General features: G+C 38.8%; 1 pseudogene; it reads right to left on the reverse strand.

The window, feature by feature from the left end:
- Positions 1–18,758: 18,758 nt before the first annotated feature.
- On the reverse strand, positions 18,759–19,404 carry LOC111549646 (annotated as a pseudogene).
- Positions 19,405–20,482: the final 1,078 nt, after the last annotated feature.

Here is a 20,482-nt window from a genome sequence, read left to right on the forward strand (position 1 = left end):
TCATTCTTTCTATTTTTTTGTATCCATTAACCATCCCAACTTCCCCAGCACCTTCCCCACTACCCTTTGCAGCCTCTGGTAACCATCCTTATACTCTCTATGAGTTCAATTATTTTAATTTTTACCTCCCACAAATCAGTGAGAACATGCAAAGTTTGTCTTTCTGTTCCTGGCTTATTTCATTTAACATAATGACCTCCAGTTCCAACCACGTTATTGCAAATAACAGGATCTCATTCTTTCTTTTGGCGGAATGGTGCTCCATTGTGATTAACTACCATATTTTCTTTATTCATATGTTGATGGACACTTAGGTTGCTTCCAAATCTTGGCTATTGTGAACACTGCTGCAATAAACATGGGAGTACAGATAACTCTTTGATATACTAATTTCCTTCCTTTGGGTTATATACCTAGCAGTATATTGCTGGATCATATAGTAGCTCTATTTAAGTTTTTTTGAGGAAATTCCAAATGTTCTCCACAGTGGTTGTACTAATTTATATTCCCACCAACAGTGTAACTGTTCCCTTTTCTCCACATCCTCACCAGCATTTATTATTATTATTATTATTATTATACTTTAAGTTCTAGGGTACATGTGCACAACGTGCAGGTTTTTTACATATGTATACATGTGCCATGTCCTTGCCCATGCCTATGTCCTGAATGGTATTACCTAGGTTTTCTTCTAGGGTTTTTATGGTTTTAGGTCTAACATTTAAGTCTCTAATCCAACTTGAATTAATTTTCATATAAGGAGTAAGGAAAGGATCCAGTGTCAGCTTTCTACTTATGGCTAGCCAATTTTCCCAGTACCATTTATTAAATAGGGAATCTTTTCCCCATTTCTTGTTTTTGTCAGGTTAGTCAAAGATCAGATGGCTGTAGATGTGTGGTATTATTTCTGAGGGCTCTGTTCTGTTCCATTGGTCTATATCTCTCTTTTGGTTACTGTAGCCTTGCAGTATAGTTTGAAGTCAGGTAGCGTGATGCCTCCAGCTTTGTTCTTTTGGCTTAGGATTGTCTTGGCAATGTGGGCTCTTTTTTGGTTCCATATGAACTTTAAAGCAGTTTTTTCCTATTCTGTGCAGAAAGTCATTGGTAGCTTAATGGGGATGGCATTGAATCTATAAATTACCTTGGGCAGTATGGCCATTTTCACAATATTGATTCTTCCTATCCATGAGCATAGTATGTTCTTCCATTTGTTGTGTCCTCTTTTATTTCACTGAGCAGTGGTTTGTAGTTCTCCTTGAAGAGGTCCTTCACATCCCTTGTAAGTTGGATTCCTAGGTATTTTACTCTCTTTGTAGCAATTATGAATGGGAGTTCACTCATGATTTGGCTCTCTTTTTGTCTGTTACTGGTGTATAGGAATGCTTGTGATTTTTGCACAGTGATTTTGTATCCTGAGACTTTGCTGAAGTTGCTTATCAGCTTAAGGAGATTTTGGGCTGAGACAATGGGGTTTTCTAAATATACAATCATGTCATCTGCAAACAGGGACAATTTGACTTCTTCTTTTCCTAACTGAATACCCTTGATTTTTTTCTCTTGCCTGATTGCCCTAGCCAGAACTTCCAACACTATGTTGAATAGGAGTGGTGAGAGAGGGCATCCCTGTCTTGTGCCAGTTTTCAAAGGGAATGCTTCCAGTTTTTGCCCATTCAGTATGATATTGGCTGTAGGTTTGTCATAAATAGCTCTTATTATTTTGAGATACATTCCATCAATACAGAATTTATTGAGAGTTTTTAGCATGCAGCGCTGTTGAACGTTGTCGAAGGCCTTCTCTGCATCTATTGAGATATTCATGTGGTTTTTGTCTTTGGTTCTGTTTCTATGCTGGATTACATTTATTGATTTGCATATGTTGAACCAGCCTTGCATCCCAGGGATGAAGCCCACTTGATCATGGTGGATAAGCTTTTTGATGTGCTGCTGAATCCGATTTGCCAGTATTTTATTGAGGATTTTTGCATTGATATTCATCAGGGATATTGGTCTGAAATTCTCTTTTTTTGTTGTATCTCTGTCAGGCTTTGGTATCAGGATGATGTTGGCCTTGTAAAATGAGTTAGGGAGGATTCCCTCTTTTTCTATTGATTGGAATAGTTTCAGAAGGAATGGTACCAACTCCTCCTTGTACCTCCGGTAGAATTCGGCTGTGAATCTGTCTGGTCCTGGACTTTTTTTGGTTGGTAGGCTATTAATTATTGCCTCAATTTCAGAGCTTGCTATTGGTCTATTCAGGGATTCAAATTCTTCCTGGTTTAGTCTTGGGAGAGTATAAGTGTCCAGGAAATTATCCATTTCTTCTAGGTTTTCTAGTTTATTTGCATAGAGCTGTTTATAGTATTCTCTGATGGTAGTTTGTATTTCTATGGGGTCAGTGGTGATATCTCCTTTATCATTTTTTATTGCATCTGTTTGATTCTTCTCTCTTTTCTTCTTTATTAGTCTTGCTAGTGGTCTATCAATTTTGTTGATCTTTTCAAAAAACCAGCTCCTGGATTCATTTATTTTTTGGAGGGATTTTTGTGTCTCTATCTCCTTCAGTTCTGCTCTGATCTTAGTTATTTCTTGCCTTCTGCTATCTTTTGAATGTGTTTGCTCTTGCTTCTCTAGTTCTTTTAATTGTGGTGTTAGGGTGTCAATTTTAGATCTTTCCTGCTTTCTCTTGTGGGCATTTAGTGCTATAAATTTCCCTCTACACACTGCTTTAAATGTGTCCCAGAGATTCTGGTATGTTGTATGTTTGTTCTCATTGGTTTCAAAGAACATCTTTATTTCTGCCTTCATTTCGTTACGTACCCAGTAGTCATTCAGGAGCAGATTGTTCAGTTTCCATGTAGTTGAGCAGTTTTGATTGAGTTTCTTAGTCCTGAGTTCTAATTTGATTGCACTGTGGTCTGAGAGACAGTTTGTTATAACTTTTGTTCTTTTACATTTGCTGAGGAGTGCTTGACTTCCAATTATGTGGTCAATTTTGGACTAAGTGCGATGTGGTGCTGAGAAGAATGTATATTCTGTTGATTTGGGGTGGAGAGTTCTGTAGATGTCTATTAGGTCTGCTTGGTGCAGAGTTGAGTTCGATTCCTGGATATCCTTGTTAACTTTCTGTCTCGTTGATCTGTCTAATGTTGACAGTGGGGTGTTAAAGTCTCCCATTATTATTGTATGGGAGTCTACGTCTCTTTGTAAGTCTCTAAGCACTTGCTTTATGAATCTGGGTTCTCCTGTATTGGGTGCATATATATTTAGGATAGTTAGCTCTTCCTGATGAATTGATCCCTTTACCATTATGTAATGGCCTTCTTTGTCTCTTTTTGATCTTTGATAGTTTAAAGTCTGTTTAATCAGACACTAGGATTGCAATCCCTGCTTTTTTTGTTTTCCATTTGCTTGGTAGATCTTCCTCCATCCCTTTATTTTGAGCCTATGTGTATCTGTGCATATGAGATGGGTCTCCTGAATACAGCAAACTGATGGGTCTTGACTATTTATCCAATTTGCCAGTCTGTGTCTTTTAATTGGACCATTTAGTCCATTTACATTTAAGGTTGATATTGTTATGTGTGAACTTGATCCTGTCATTATGATATTAGTTGGTTATTTTGCTTGCTAGTTGGTGCAGTTTCTTCCTAGCATCGATGGACTTTACATTTTGACATATTTTCGCAATCGCTGGTACCTGTTGTTCCTTTCCATGTTTAGTGCTTCCTTCAGGATCTCTTGTAGCTCAGGCCTGGTGGTGACAAAATCTCTAAGCATTTGCTTGTCTGTAAAGGATTTTATTTCTCCTTCACTTATGAAACTTAGTTTGGCTGGATATGAAATTCTGGGTTGAAAATTCTTTTCTTTAAGAATGTTGAATATTGGCCCCCTACTCTCTTCTGGCTTGGAGAGTTTCTGCTGAGAGATCTGCTGTTAGTCTGATGGGCTTTCCTTTGTGTGTAACCCAACCTTTCTCTCTGTCTGCCCTTAAGATTTTTTCCTTCATTTCAACTTTGGTGAATCTGACAATTATGTGTCTTGGAGTTCCTCTTCTTGAGGAGTATCTTTGTGGCGTTCTCTGTATTTCCTGAATTTGAATGTTGGCCTGCCTTACTAGGTTGGGGAAGTTCTCCTGGATGATATGCTGCAGAGTGTTTTCCAACTTGGTTCCATTTTCCCCGTCACTTTCAGGCACACCATTCAGACATAGATTTGGTCTTTCCACATAATCCCATATTTCTTGGAGGCTTTGTTCATTTCTTTTTACTTTATTTCTCTTCACTTCTCTTCTCACTTCATTTCATTCATTTGATCTTCAATCGCTGATACTCTTTCTTCTAGTTGATCGAGTTGGTTACTGACGCTTGTGCATTTGTCATGTAGCTCTCGTGTCATGAATTTCATCTCTATCAGTTCTTTTAAGGTCTTCTCTGTGTTGATTATTCTAGTTATCCATTCATCCATTCTTCTTTCAAGGTTTTTAGTTTCTTTGCACTGGTTACATAGTTCCTCTTTAGCTCTGAGAATTTTGATCAACTAAAGCCTTCTTCTCTCAACTCGTCAAAGTCATTCTCTGTCCAGCTTTGTTTCGTGCTGGCAATGAGCTGTGTTCCTTTGGAGGGGGAGATGCGCTCCGATTTTTTGAATTTCCAGCTTTTCTGCACTGCTTTTTCCCCATTTTTGTGGTTTTATCTGCCTTTGGTCTTTGGTGCTGGTGACGTACTGATGGGGTTTTGGTGTGAGTGTCCTTTCTGTTTGTTAGTTTTCCTTCTAATAATCAGGACCCTCAGCTGTAGGTCTGCTGGAGTTTGGTTGAGGTCCACTCCAGACTCTGTTTGCCTGGGTATCAGCAGTGGACGCTGCAGAAGATAGAATATTGCTGAACAGCGAGTGTTGCTGTCTGATTCTTGCTCTGGAAGCTTCGTCTCAGGGGTGTACCCCACTGTGTGAGGTGTGAGGTGCCAGTCGGCACCTAGTAGGGGATGTCTCCCAGTTAGGCTACTCAGGAGTCAGGGACCCACTTGAGCAGGCAGTCTGTCTGTTCTCAGATCTCAACCTCCATGCTGGGAGATCCACTGCTCTCTTCAAAGCTGTCAGACAGGGGCGTTTACCTCTGCCGAGGTTTCTGCTGCTTTTTGTTTAGCTATGCCCTGTCCCCAGAGGAGGAGTCTACAGAGGCAGGCCAGCCTCCTTGAGCTGTGGTGGGCTCCACCCAATTCGAGCTTCCTGGTGACTTTGTTTACCTACTTAAGCCTCAGCAGTGGCAGGTGCCCCTCCCCCAGCCTCGCTGCCACCTTGCAGTTAGATCTCAGACTGCTGTGCTAGCAATGAGGGAGGCTCTGTGGGCGTGGGACCCTCTGGGTCATGTGTGGGATATAATCTCCTGGTGTGCCGTTTGCTAAGACCCTTGGTAAAGTGCAGTATTAGGGTGGGAGTTACCCAATTTTCCAGGTGTTGTGTTTCTCAATTTCCATGGCTAGGAAAACGAATTCCCTTCCCCCTTGCACTTCCCAGGTGAGGTGATGCCTCACCCTACTTCAGCTCTCGCTGGTCGGGCTGCACCCACTGACCAGCACCAACTGTGTGACACACCCCAGTGAGATGAACCCAGTACCTCAGTTGAAAATGCAGAAATCACTCATCTTCTGTGTCACTCAAGCTGGGAGCTGGAGACTGGAGCTGTTCCTATTCGGTCATCTTGGGCATGCCCCAGGGTTATCTTAATAATAGTTCTAGGTATAAATAATATTCTGAAAATATTACTTTTTATTTGTTCTAAATGTAGGGCCTGATCTTGGGAGAGGAAATTCAAGAAGGTTGTAGGAAGAGAATCGATCACTTGATGTAGAGAGGGTCTTGGGTGACTACGGAGCAACATTTAGCAACTTGACTTAATTATAATAAAATATTTAAAAATAAACCAAAGAAAATAATACAGCTCCACAGAAACTTAGTACTTCTATTTTTTTTAATAATCATAAAGTCAACAAAAACACAGGAAATTATTCTAAGACATAGAATTTTTATCTGTAGGCAGATTGCGGAGATGATAATTAATAACCTTTCACATTGTTAATGAAATCATTAATCAATTAACCAAGAAAGCAGGTTCATCAAAACTGACCAAAGTTTTTCAAAATTTTAGTGGAGTTCTTAATTTCTTTTCAGACTCAGATGCTTTAAACCCAGGCAAATGCTGTTCATTCTGCTTGAGCTTTGTCCTTCATTATGCTCTTTCTTCCTCTGCCTGGAAGGAACTGTTACTTTAGGACTATTCCTTTTCATTTGAAAAATAAACATACAGGTTATTTTCCTTGTTACTATTGTTCTGATATAGTTTTAGCCACCTATATTATTATTACTTTCAATCAAAATAATTAATTTCTGTTTTGCAGAAAATTGGGAAAATTCTGTCCTACACAAGGATTTTAGCAGATCATCAAAGATCTTGAATACACAAAGCACAACTTTCTTTTTTCTTATTATTATACTTTAAGTTCTAGGGTACATGTGCACAACGTGCAGGTTTGTTACATATGTATACACGTGCCATGTTGGTGTGCTGCACCCATTAACTTGTCATTTACATCCTTCCCCTCTCCCCCCACCCCACGACAGGCCCCGGTTTGTGATGTTCCCCTTCCTGTGTCCAGGTGTTCTCATTGTTCAATTCCCATCTATGAATGAGAACATGCAGTGTTTGGTTTTCTGTTCTTGTGATAGTTTGCTGAGAATGATGGTTTCCAGCTGCATCCATGTCCCTACAAAGGACATGAACTCATCCTTTTTTTATGGCTGCATAGTATTTCATGGTGTATATGTGCCACATTTTCTTAATCCAGTCTGTCATTGGTGGACATTTGGGTTGGTTCCAAGTCTTTGCTCTTGTGAATAGACAAAGCACAATTTTCTACAACTACCCAATCCTTTTACACTTTCTCAAAGTGGCAAAAATGACCAAAAGATATAGCTGCTCTATTGCATATGAAAATAAGAATCAAAAGAAAATAAATTAAAATTATTCTTAGTACTCAATGCTTGTAGCCAATATTTCCCTTTTATTCACTCATTTTAATATTAGTTCTATGTTTTCTAAGACCTTCAAAATTATGTTTAAGCTGACATACAATAAAACATAATTTCTGCTGATATGAAAAGTTTGCTTACCAGAGATGTTGAAGTTCCATTGCCACTTGGAAGCCACTCTGAGAACTAATGAAAGATGTGCCTGGACTGAGGCAGCCCATGGGGTGCATGTCTCATGCAGTGCAATTCACCTGACTCCTTCAGGAGAGTCACTGGAGCAGCTTAGTGGATGATCTCCAAAAGTGCTAAGATAGTCTCAGAATGGCAAATTCATGACTCTCATGGAAATTTAAAATAAACGTGTATCAACACGTTATATAACTCTTTAAATAAAGAGGAAACTGGTAAGATATTAAAGTCAGTTTAAATCAAGATTTGACCTCCAATGATTTGCCTTTGTGGGGCAAAATCCATTTACACAGTTATAGGCAGGAATTGTTTTTACTGCTATGAAAGAAAACACTTTTGTTTGCTTAAAGAAATTTTTATTAAAATTTAAAAAGGGTAAACTATACTGATAACATTATTTTTTATTGATATATAAAAATTATACATATTTATGGAGTACATGTGATAATTTGAGATATACATGAATGTGTAATGATCAAATTAAGGTATTTAGAATATCCATCACCTCAAACATTTATCATTCGTTTGTCTTGAGAACATTTCAAATCTTCTCCCTATTTTTTTTTTTTTTTTTCACACAAGGTCTTGCTCTGTCACCCAGGCTGGAGTGCAGTGGCACCATCTCAGCTCACTGCAACCTCCACCACCTGAGTTCAAGCGATTCTTGGCCTCAGCCTCCCGAATAGCTATGATTCCAGACATGCACGACCACGCCCAGCTAATTTTTATATTTTTAGTGTTGGACAGGCTGGTCTTGAATTCCTGACCTCAGGTGATCTGCCTGCCTTGACCTCCCAGTGTCGGGATTACAGGTGTGAGCCACCGTGCCCAGCCTCTCCTCCCTATTTTGAAATATAAAATAAACTGTTGTTAACTATAGTCACCATTTTGTGCTACCAAGCACTAATAATTTATTACTTCTATCTGACCGTATGTTTGTACCCCCTAAACAACCTCTCTTCATCTCCCTACCACCTTTTCCAGCCTTTGGAAACCATCATTCTACTCTCTACCTCCGTAAGATCAACTTTTTTTAGCTCCCACATTTGAATGAGTGCATACAATGTCTGTCTTTCTGTTCTTGGCTTATTTCTCTATTTCTCTTAACATAATGATCTCTAGTTCTGTCCATGTTGCAAATGACAGGATTTCAACCTTTTATTATGGATGAATAATATTTTATTATGTGTAGATCACATTATCCATTTATCTATTGATGGACACTTAAACACAGATTCTCTATCTTAGCTATTGTGAACAGTGCTGAAATAAACATGGGTGTGCAGGTATTCCTTTGATACACTGACTTCCTTTCCTTTAGATAAATACCCAGTAGTGGGATTGCTGGATCATAGGGTAGTTCATTTTTAGTTTTATTAGGAAACCTCCATAATTTTTCCATTATGGCTATACCAATTTACATTCCTATCAACAGTGTATGAGAGTTCCCTTTTTTCCACATCCTCATGAGCATTTGTTATTTTTCTTTTTGTCTTTGTAATAATAATCATTCTAACTGGGGTGAAATAATATCTCATTGTGGTTTTGATTTGCATTTCCCTGATGATTCATATTTTGGGGCATATTTTCATATATCTGTTGGATATTTTGTATCTCTTCATCTTTTTGGAGACAAGATCTCACTTGCTCAGTCACCCAGGATAGAGGGCAGTGATGTTATCATAGCTCACTGCAGCCTCAAACCCCTGGGTTCAAGCAATTCTTCTACATTAGCCTCCCAAGTCCCAGCCCCATCATTCGGTATGATGTTAGCTGTGGATTTGTTATATATGGCCTTTATTAGGTTGAAGTAGTGTTAGTCTGTTCTCACACTGCTGTAAAGAACTACCTGAGACTGGATAATCCATGAAGAAAAGAGGTTTAATTGAGTCAGTTCTGCAGGTTGTACAGGAATGATGGCTGGGTGGCCTCAAGAAACTTACTGCCATGTTGGAAGGCAAAGGGAAAGCAAGCACCTCTTACCATGGCGGAGCAGGAGAGGGAGAGAGTGAACAAGGAAGTGCTACACACTTCTAAACAACTGGATCTCACTATCATGAAAACAGCAAAGGGGAAATTCACCCCATGATCGAATCGCCTCCCACCAGGTACTTCTCCTAACATTGGGAATTACAATTTGGCCTCATGGAATGACTTAGGAAGAATTCCCTACTATTCTTCAGAAAATAGTTTGAGAAGAATTGATATTAGTTCTTCTTTGTAAGTTTGGTAGAACTCAGCAGCAAAGCTGTCTGGTCCTGGGCCTTTTTGTTATTGTGGGATAATTTTATTACTGATTTAATATTATTAAATCCTATTAGTCTGTTCAGGTTTTCTATTTCATCCTGGTTCAGTCTTGGTAGATTTTATGTATCCAACGATTTATCAATTTCCTCTAAGTTTTCCAATTTGTTAGTGTATAGTTATTCATAATGGTCTCTAATGGTCTTTTGGATCTCTGTGGTATCAGTTGTAATGTCTTCTTTTTTTCTGCTTTTATTTGAGTCTTCTCTTTTTTTCTGTTACTCTAGCTAGTGGTTTATCAATTTTTTTCTTTTCAAAAAAACCAATTTTTTATTTGATTAATCCTTTGTATTTTTTAACTTTTTTTGTAAGAAAATATATTTGAAGCCTTTATTTACAAAAGCTCTAAAAACAAATAACACTCTCTGTTTTGTAAATAATCTTTTGTTTAAAAAGGATTACCTAGTTACAGCACTGTAATATCATGAATAAAGAATGTACAAGGGAGACAAACCAATGTGGCTAACATTTGGAGATTTGCTAATATTACTGATGGAAGTGTAGGTAACACACATCATAACTTGTAGTCCATCATTTCAGGGTAGAGTTAATGATTACCAAAACATGCTCTGGTCTGGTCACATGTTCTGCATGGCTAAATATTTCACAATCTCTTTTGTCAATACATATAAAAAATAGATTGCAAAGATATACACACACTAAAAAAACAAGCATTACACTCCTCAGGTAATTTTATTGGCTATATATATATATATGGATATGCATATATATATATGGATATGCATATATATTGTATTTTGTTGTTTTGTACCAAATTTCTTCATTATTTATCTTTGTAGCAACTATGAAAGCACAATTTTTGTCTTTAATTTGGTACAAAATATACCTAAAGACTTGTTATCTTTGGATTTTAATAAAATTGATTTGTGTAACCAAAAAATCAAGAGCGTCATAAGTATGGCTACAAAATGAATTAAAATAAAGGATAAACAGTGATGGAATAAAAGGAAGCAGATCAAGGGAAGTGTGCTATCACAAAATAACTGTAGCTTCAACATCTTGAGTACCAGTTTCCTGACAGATACTAAACATCCAATCACAAAGAATTTTTCCTGAAGAGTGTAAAGCTGGTTTGAAAATTCTTTAGTCACAGAGCAGCCTACGCATGCCAATTAGAAACTGACAGACACTAGAAGCACTTGGAAGATTTAATGCTATGTACAGAAACAGCAGTTATTAAACTCCTCAGTAATTTCTTGTCTTTCCTTTTTTTGGTTTTGCTGAATTGATAGTTGCACAATGAATGTGCTATATTCTGTGGGTCAAAAACAAGTAAATACTGTGTAAAGTTGGCAGATGGTCATTTTTCCAGCTAAGATAAAGAGAAAACAAAATTTCTGATAAAACAGAGGTTTTGAGTCAGAATCACTCTCTAAAGTGCAAAATTGATGGTTCACAATCTCAAATAGCTAAAACACCTGTAGAATGGAATGGAGAGATGTGAAACAGGGAAATAAATTACAGTCAGTGCTAGTTAATTTAGGAAAAGGGAAAAATAAACCAAACTCGAGTAGGTAAAGTTTATCAAAATATTCAATACGATATCTCTTTCCCCATTAAATTATATTAAATTAAGGCCAAATTTAAACTGACTGTGTTTCTTTTTCTTAAGATCTGAGATAGGAATGGTCATACTTAGTACTGAAAGGCAGGCAATAAAATGGGCCATGAAAGGTGGGGGAAGGTATTGTCTGTTGTTCAAGGGATTCAACAGAGATAAAATCTATATATAAGCATGTATGTAGCTCGAAATAAAATAAAAATAAGAGGACTGTTTCATGTCATGACTGTTTCCAGGTGTGGTTGCAAGACCTATTAGAGAATTCAGGAGTGATCCTGACTATCGATATCAACTATTGCGGTGTAATGTAGACTTGTTAAAGATAATTCAACTAGGGCTGACATTTATGAATGAGCAAGGAGAAAACCCTCCAGGAATTTCAACTTGGCAGCTTAATTTTAAATTTAATTTGACAGAGGACATGTGTACCCAGCACTCTATAGAGCTGCTAACAACATCTGATATCCAGTATAAAAAACACTGGGAGGAAGGAATTGAGACCTAGTACTTTGCTGAACTTATGACTTCGGGAGTGCTCCTCTATGAAGGGGTCAAATGGTTGCTATATCATAGCAGTTATGACTTTGGCTATAAATAGATCCTTGAGGTGCATTGTTAGTTGTGTATTTGAAATTGTTCTACTCTTTTGATGTGGGCATTTTTTGCCGTAAACATCTCTCTAGGCACTGCTTTTACTGTATCCCATACTTATGGGATATGGGTATATTGCATTTTCGTTTTCATTTGTTTCAAGAATACTTTTTATTTACTTCTTAATTTCTTCATTGACTCCATAGTCATTTGGGAGCATGTTGATTCATTTCCATGTACTTGTACAGTTTTCCAAGTTCCTCTTGTTATTTATTTCTGGTTTTATTTCACTCTGGCCAAATAAGATACTTGATATAATTTCAAGTTTTAAAAATTTGTTGCAACTGGTTTTATGGCCTAACATATGGTCTACACTGAAGAATGTTCCATGTGCTGCTGAGAAGAATGTACATTCTGCATTTGTTTAATAAAATGTTCTGTAAATGTCTGTTGGGTCCATTTTTCTAAAGTGCAGTTTATGTCCAATGTTTTTGTTGATTTTCTATCTAGGTGATCTGTACAATGCCGAGAGTGAAATGTTGAAGTCCCCAAATATTATTGTATTGTAGTCTATCTCCCTTTAGACCTAATAGTATTTGCTTCTTTATGTATCTGGGTGCTCCAAGTTTGGATATATATATATGTGTGTGTGTGTGTATATATATTTATAAATATGCATGCATTTATATGTAAATAAATTTATAAAAATATATATGTACAAAATGTACAAAAAATATAAAATATATATATTTAGAATTATTATATCCTTTTGCTGAATTGATCTCTTTATCATTAAATAATAACCTTTTTGTCTCTTTTTACAGTTTTTTACTTAAAGTCTATTTTATCTGGTGGGATTATAGCCCTTCTGGTCATTTTGAATTTCCATTTGTGTGAAAATCTTTTTCCATTTCTTCACTTTTAGTTCATATGTGTCTTTACAGATGAAGTGAGTTTCTTATAGGTAGCATGTAATTGGGTTATGTTTTTAATCTGTTCAGCCAGTCTACAAATTGTAAGTGGGGAATTTAATCTGTTCATGTTCAAAGTTGTCATTGATAGGTGAGGACTTATTTCTGTCATTTTGTTAATTGTTTTGGGGTTGTTTTGTAGATCCTTTATTCCTTTCTTTGTCTCTTATTGCTTACTATTGCAGTCTGGTGGTTTACTGTAGTGGTAATGTTTGACTCCTTTCTGTTTCTCATTCGTATATCTGCTGTACCAGTGAGATTTATACTTTCATGTGTTTTCATGATGTAGATATCATCCTTTCACTTCTAGATACAGGACTCCTTAAGCATTTCTTGTAGGATCAGTCCAGTGATGATAATTTCTCAGTTTTTACTTCTCTGGGAAAGGCTATTTTAGCTCTTTTAATATAGCATAACATTTTTTACTAGCCTATACAGTTTCTGTTGAGAAATATGATGTTAGCCTGATGGAGATTCTGTTATATGTGACTTGATGCTGTTCTCTTTCTGACTTTTGAATTATTTCTTTCTCTTGGACTTTTGAGTTTGACTATAATGTGCCTTGAAAAGAACTTTCTGGGTTGAATCTATTTTGTGATCTTTGAGCTTCCATATCTGAATGTCTACTTGTCTTGCAAGACTCGGAAAGAGTGTTAGTCCATTCTTTTGTTACTATAAAGGAATACCTGAGACTGTAAAATTTATAACAAAAAGAGATTTAATTGGCTCATAGTTCTGCAGACTGTACAGAAAGCATAGTGCCAGCATTTACTTCTGATGAGGCCATCAGGAAGCTAACAATCATGGCTGAAGGTGAAAAGGGAACCAGCATGTCACAAGGCAAAAACGAGAGCAAGAGAGAGAGGGGGAGGTGCTACACTCTTTTAAATAATCAGATCTTGTGTGAACTCAGCAGGAGAACTCACTCATTGTGTTAGGCTGTCCTTGCATTGCTGTAAAGAAATACCTCAGGCCGGGAACAGTGGCTCACACCTGTAATCCTAGCACTTTGGGAGGCCACAGTGGGTGGATTGCCTGAGCTGAGGAGTTCGAGACCATCCTAGGCAACTGAATTATAAAATACCAAAATTAGCTTGGTGTGGTGGTGCGCGCCTGTAGTCCCAGCTACTGGAGATGCTGAGGCACAAGAATTGCTTGAACCCAGGAGGTGGAGGTTGCAGTAAGCTGAGATTGTGCCACTGTACTCCAGCCTGGGTGACAAAGTGAGACCCTGTCTGAAAAAATATAAAGAAAAAAGAAATACCTGAGACTGGGTAATATATAAAGAGAAGAGTTTTAACTGTCTCACAGTTCAGCAGGAACTACAAGAAGCATGGTGCTGGTGTCTTCTTGGCTTCTAGGGAGGTCTCAGGAAGCTTATAATCATGGCTGAATGCAAAGGGAGAGCAGGCATGTCACATGGCAAAAGCAGAAGCAGGAGAGGGAGAGCTGTGAGGAAGGCGCCACATATTTTAAATGACCAGGTCTTGTGGGAACTCACTATTACAAAGACAACACCAAGCCATAAGGCAAATACCTCCTAGGCCCCACCTTTGACACTGAGGATTACATTTCAACATGAGATTTGGAGGGGACAATCATCCAAATGATATCAGTAAGTTTTCAGCTATTATTTTGTTAAATAGGTTTTCTATGTCGTTGCCTCTATCTTCTCCTTCTGGAACTCTCAGAATTTGAATATTTGGTTACTTTATGGCGTCCTATATGTCATGCAGCCTTTTCAGTCCTTTTTTTCTTTTTTATTATTTCCTTTTCTTCTTTTATTTCTTTCCTGTTTTTTTTTTTTTTTTTTTATGGGGTGGTCTGACTAGATTACTTCAGAAGACCTGTCTTTGAGTTCAAAAATTCTTTCCACTGTTTGAGCTAGTCTGTTGTTTATGCTCTCAGTTGTAGTCTTTATTGCATTCATTGATTTCTTCTGTTTTAAGATTGATGTTTGTTTCTTTTCAATAATATCTATATCTTTTTGAATTTCTTATTCAGATCATGAATTATTTTCTGGATTTCTTTGTATTATTTATCTGTGTTCTCTTGTATCTCACTGAGTTTCTTTAATATTATTATTTTGTATTATTTTTCAGGCATTTCCTAACTTTCCTTTGAGATCTGTTACTGGAGAATTATTGTGTTCCTTTGGATGTGCCATGCTTTCTTAGTTTTTAACATTTGGGTCTTTACACTGATGTCTGTGCATCTGGCCTAACAGTCACTTCTTCCAATTTTATAAATTGGCTTTCATAGGGAAGATTTTTTACTTATAGATTTATCGATGGTGTTGGTCAGCCAGGGTGCTTCAGCTTTGATTTTGCACATGTGCAGTAGTGTAATTTCCATGTGATTTCTTCAGTGATAATTAGCATTAGTGAAATTTGTGAGTTCCTCAGTGGCTTACACTGCAGTCGTCAGTGAAGGTTATGATGAAGCTTTTCTGGGCATGGGAATATTAGGTGGGCTGATCCTCAGGCACCAGTAGTGGCAGCAATGGGTAGAAAAGGCTGTTCTCAGGCCCCTGTTTTCAGTGTCCACAGTGGTGGACAGTGGTGAGTGGGGTGAGCCAGTCCCTAGGCCCATGGATAATGTGTGTGGACGTTGGTGCCAGCTGCATCAGGTGGAGCAGATCGATTCCCAGGTCCCTGGAAGGTGAGTATGGCACTGGTGGCCTATATATAAAAAAATATATATGAAGGGGTGGATCCCTCATGGCTTGATGCTATCTTTGCAGTAAGGAGTTCTTATGAGATCTGGTCATTTAAAAGAATGTGGCACCTTCCCTCTCCAACTCTCTCTTGCTTGCTCCTGCTTTCACCATGTGATGTGGTGAAGCACACACACACACACTCACATGTGTGTAACATATATATTACATATATATGCAAACATCTGTCTATATATGTTACATATTTATATATGTAGACATCTATTGCACTGGGACTGATGAGAAGGCTGTAGAACATGGTTCTGGGATGATGCGATGAAGCAGCAACCAGATGATGTCATCAGGGGCCCAGGCTTTGTCGGCTTTCCTCTGCTTATCTCTGTGGGTGGCCTTTACCAGCTGGCTTTTCCCCTCATGGTGCATCAGGCAGGATGTCATTACGTAGCACACTACTTGGGGTCTCTTGTCCTCTGGCTTCTGGTTGGGTTTGACAAATAGAAGACTTTAGCAGAAGATTTAAGGAGTGAGTATGGGCCTGAGAATTCCCACAATCTGTTGTCTATAAGCTGGAAGGCCAGGAAAGCTGGCAGTATAATTTATTCTGAGCCCCAAAACCTAAGAACCATGGAAGCAAATAGTGTAAGCCCTGGTCTGAGTTTGAAGGCCAGAGAACCAGGCATGCCTATGTCCCAGGGGCAGGAGAAGATAGATGTCCTAGCTAAGACAGAGAGAGTGAACATTTGGGAAGAGATATTTTTATTACTATCAATTTTCTACAATTTAATCTCTACTTCTACAGAACTGTAAGATAGCCTAGTTAGGCAATCAAAGGCATACAACCCTATAGAATCAGATCATCCCTGAAGGCCCTACTAGACAAGGCCAGCGTTTCATGGAAGACACTGCTAGTGATTACTTTTCTTCATTTTCAAATCTTTGACAAGTTTTTCTCCCTAAGAAGCTAGGATGCTTTTGGAAGAGTTAACATGTATGTGTGTATGTGTGTGTGTTGGGGTGGGGGTGGGTATTTATGCATCACCAATTAGAGCAGATTATGAAAGCCTTCTCTGGCATGCTAAAAATCTGGGCTTTACTCTGTGCAATAATGAAGTTCTGAAACAGGGAAGTGACATGATCAGTTTATATATTAAAGTGATCACTCTAGTATCAGTGGAGGATAGTTTGAGAAGAAAGAGATGGAGTTTGGGAGTCCAGTTAACAGGTTGGTATAACGGTTCTGAAAAAGAAAAACCAGATAATTCAGTAAGGGGATAAGATGAAGAGTTTCAGGGGTAAAACCAAGGTATTGGTTTAAACAAAAAGTTAAAAACCAAGGTATTAGTTTAAACAAAAAGTTTAAAACCAAGGTAAAAACAACCACATTTGGCAAAGCATTAGGTTTAGGAGTCCAGGCATAGGATGTATCAAAACTACTTAAGGTTTCTAGCTTGTAGCCATTGTTGGAGTCTGGGAATACAGGAGGATCTGTAAGTACCAGAAAAATAAATTTGGTTTTAGACATACTGCATAAGAGAAGACATAGAAACTTTCAGTAGCAACATCTAACAGATAGTTGAAAATACGGGTGGGAGTTAAGGAGAATGGTAGTGGCTGGGAATTAGGTGTTAAAGCCAAATGAATAGATGCATTACCTAGTGAGTAAGAAGAGAGACAGTGGAAAGTGAGTACCGGCAAAAAGGAAAAGGAGCTCTTGAAGGAAGTTGGAAAACAGTGTTCACCAAAGGAGGAGCATAATGGAATAGTTCTTTCCTCTGACCCTTCATTCTACCACTTGGGACATTTATTACTGCAAAGGTTTGTAGGTCTAGTCCAGTGAGACAGAATCCATGCTCACCAAGTTAGTCAAAGCAGATTTGTTACTGACAGATAAACAGAAAAAAAAAAAGAAAAAAAAAAAGGAAACCAAGGATTTGGTCTAGCAAGGCTCAATACAACTTTCTAGTTGTCTGCCCGTGTTCCATGTCACTCTGCAGCTGGGAGACCCTGCAATCACTCTGCCATGGGTTTTATACCCTGAGCATTTCTGGGCTCACCGAACACAAGGATTCCAGAACATCCTGTTCTAGTAGGAACAAGGGCAAAGTTTGGGTTGTTCTGGACAGTTCCTCTTCATCCCAGGACACTGCATTCTGTAAGTGACAAGGGAGAAAGCTGGGTTGGCCAACACTGTCCGGGTACCTGTCCTCCTAGATTAGCATGCACTACTTTTTTGAGAACTATTTGTTGATATCTCTCTCTTAACCAACTGCATTTCCACTGTATAAGTCCTCTAGCATGGAGCCTTGAACACACCTGCCATTCGATGCACGTTGAGTAAATTAATGAAAAGAACTATGAAACAAAATGAAAAGAACTATGAAACAAAAAGGACATTAGAGAGAATTGCTAAGCCACGTAGGATAAACTGAGAAAATGGTCTGCTGGAAATGTCTAAAGAGAAACATCAGGCCCAGCTAGAAAACTGTGGGGTTGGGGTACAGACAACCCAGGGAGGCACCAATAAAGATGGGGACAAACAACAACTAATGCAATTCTCCAGCAGGCTGTCAGAGTCTGCTGGAAGGATGGTGTCAGCAGGTGGCCACGAGCCAATGAATTGCCTTTTAATCACTTGTGTAGTGTAGATCCTTGCAGGGAGGCTCCCTTAGAGAGGAACTAAGGCTCCTCCTTCTGAGTCTGCCCACCTGGTGAGATCATTCATTGCCCAGAGTACTGACTCATTATCACCAATGAAGATGGAATGGTATCCAACTCACCAGGAAACTTAAATTCCTACTTTTGATTTCACCTTTGTGAACAAGAAGATTATTAGATTCTTGGTCAATGTAACAATTTACTCACCCTCTATTTCCCTTGCCTGTTCTGTTACCGATTGATGCCCTTCTCATTTTACAGTAATTGTCTGGCACTTTAGAAAGCAGATACGAAGATAAAGGAACTTTATAGCCAGGCGCGGTGGCTCAAGCCTGTAATCCCAGCACTTTGGGAGGCCGAGACAGGCGGATCACGAGGTCAGGAGATCGAGACCATCCTGGCTAACACAGTGAAACCCCGTATCTACTAAAAAATACAAAAAACTAGCCGGGTGAGGTGGCAGGTGCCTGTAGTCCCAGCTACTCGGGAGGCTGAGGCAGGAGAATGGCGTACAACCGGGAGACGGAGCTTGCAGTGAGCTGAGATCCAGCCACTGCACTCCAGCCAGGGCAACAGAGCGAGACTCCGTCTCAAAAAAAAAAAAAAAAAGAAACTTTATGTTACATCATTTTATATTCTTGGTTTCATAATTTAAAACAGCGTTTTAAAGTAGGGATTTTATATTTGTTGGTTGCCAGCTTTCTGCACTGTTGCATTGTTCAAAGGTTAACTTTTGGTACTTTTCAAAATTATTATAATTTATTTAACAATCTAGGAGGTTCACAGCCATCAGCAATTCTGGTGTAATCTGAGGTGCAGTTGCGAATCTGAAAATCTCTGTGGAGCTGTTAGTGTAGTGAACCTGGTATGTAAAATATATTCGTACTTTTTTTTTTTTTTTTTTTTTTAAGACAAGGTCTTGCTCTGTTACCCACTCTAGAGTGCAATGGTGTGATCATAGTTCACTGCAACCTTGAATTCCTGGGCTCAAGGGATGCTTCCACCTCAGCCTCCTAAGTAGCTGGGACTACAGGTGTATGCCACTGCATCCAGCTGATTTTTAATGTTTTTTGGAGAGACGGGGTCTCACTCTGTGGCCCAGGCTGGTCTTGAACTAGGCTCAAGCAATCCTCCCACCTAGGTGTCCCAGACTGCTTTGATTATAGGCTTGAGCCAGAGCATGCAGCTTACGTGCATACTTTTGATAGCACTTGTGAAGAGATCTCTCTAAAACCGACCTCACTGATTTCATTTTCAGCAAACTGATCTGGGTTACTCAACATAGCCTTTATTGTTATTGATGTTACTGCATATTCTCTTTATACAATAGCTTTGTGACCAACAGACGATATCAATTTGACATACATGGCATCAGGGCCTTCACAGTCACCATAGGTTTTTTTCCTTCCATCTATGTGTTCTTATGAAATTCTACATTGCATCACCAGGAACGTTAGTAGTCAGCCCCACAGCCACTGCAGCTGCGTCCATGTGCACTGCCACAACCGCTACTCCAGGGCTGCCCCCATACTCCCAGCTGCCTGCCGCTGTGAGTTCCTGACTGGGTGCTTTATCCTTGATGTCTGCTACATTAAAGCCATAGGAGCCAGGGGTGGGCCTGACGCATTCAGGTGACATAGTCCGCCTTGGATGAGAAATAACAAATTCCCCATTTTATTCTTCTAGCGAAGGAGCAGTCATAAATTACCTTTTTAAACATTCTTTATTTAATACTCATGATCCTAAGTAAGGCGGAAAACATAATAAACATTAAAGCAGCATTTGCCAAATATGTCAAATCTCATCCCAAACATCAACAAGACCAAATATTTTAAATTCCTAGCAGATGGTGCATTTATTTAGAGGTTCCCATCCTTTTTAACTACAGAGATCTCTTTACAATGCCAGACAATTTAATGGATTCTCAGAAGAGTATCTGAAGTTTTAATGAAAATTCTGATGATTGATAAAACTTCTGATGAAAACCTATTAGGGATTCAGTAACTCCTTTTTTTTTTTTTTTTTTTTGAGACAGGGTCTCGCTCTGTCACCCAGGCGGAAGTGCAGTGGCCCGATCTCAGCTCACTGCAACCTCCACCTTCCATGTTCATGTGATTCTCCTGCCTCAGCTTCCCAAGTAGCTGGGATTATAGGCGTGCACCACCACACACAACTAATTTTTGTATTTTTAGTAGAGATGGGTTTCACCATGTTGGCCAGGCTGGTCTCTAACTCCTGACCTCAAGTGATCCACCTGTCCACCTCGGCCTCCCAAAGTGGTGGGGTTACAGGTGTGAGCCACAACGCCCAGCCTCAATAACTCCTTTACATGAACTTACAAATTAATTAATTACAACATTGTATGTAGATTGTTACACTGTTTGTCCACAGAAAATCAAACCTCCTGGTTCCCATTTCTTGCCACATTAATTCTGGACTTGACTCTGTTAGCACTGTGACCAAGGAGACATCAGTAAACCTGACACA

Source organism: Piliocolobus tephrosceles, chromosome 1 (assembly GCF_002776525.5).
Source record: "Piliocolobus tephrosceles isolate RC106 chromosome 1, ASM277652v3, whole genome shotgun sequence".
NCBI lineage: Eukaryota > Metazoa > Chordata > Mammalia > Primates > Cercopithecidae > Piliocolobus > Piliocolobus tephrosceles.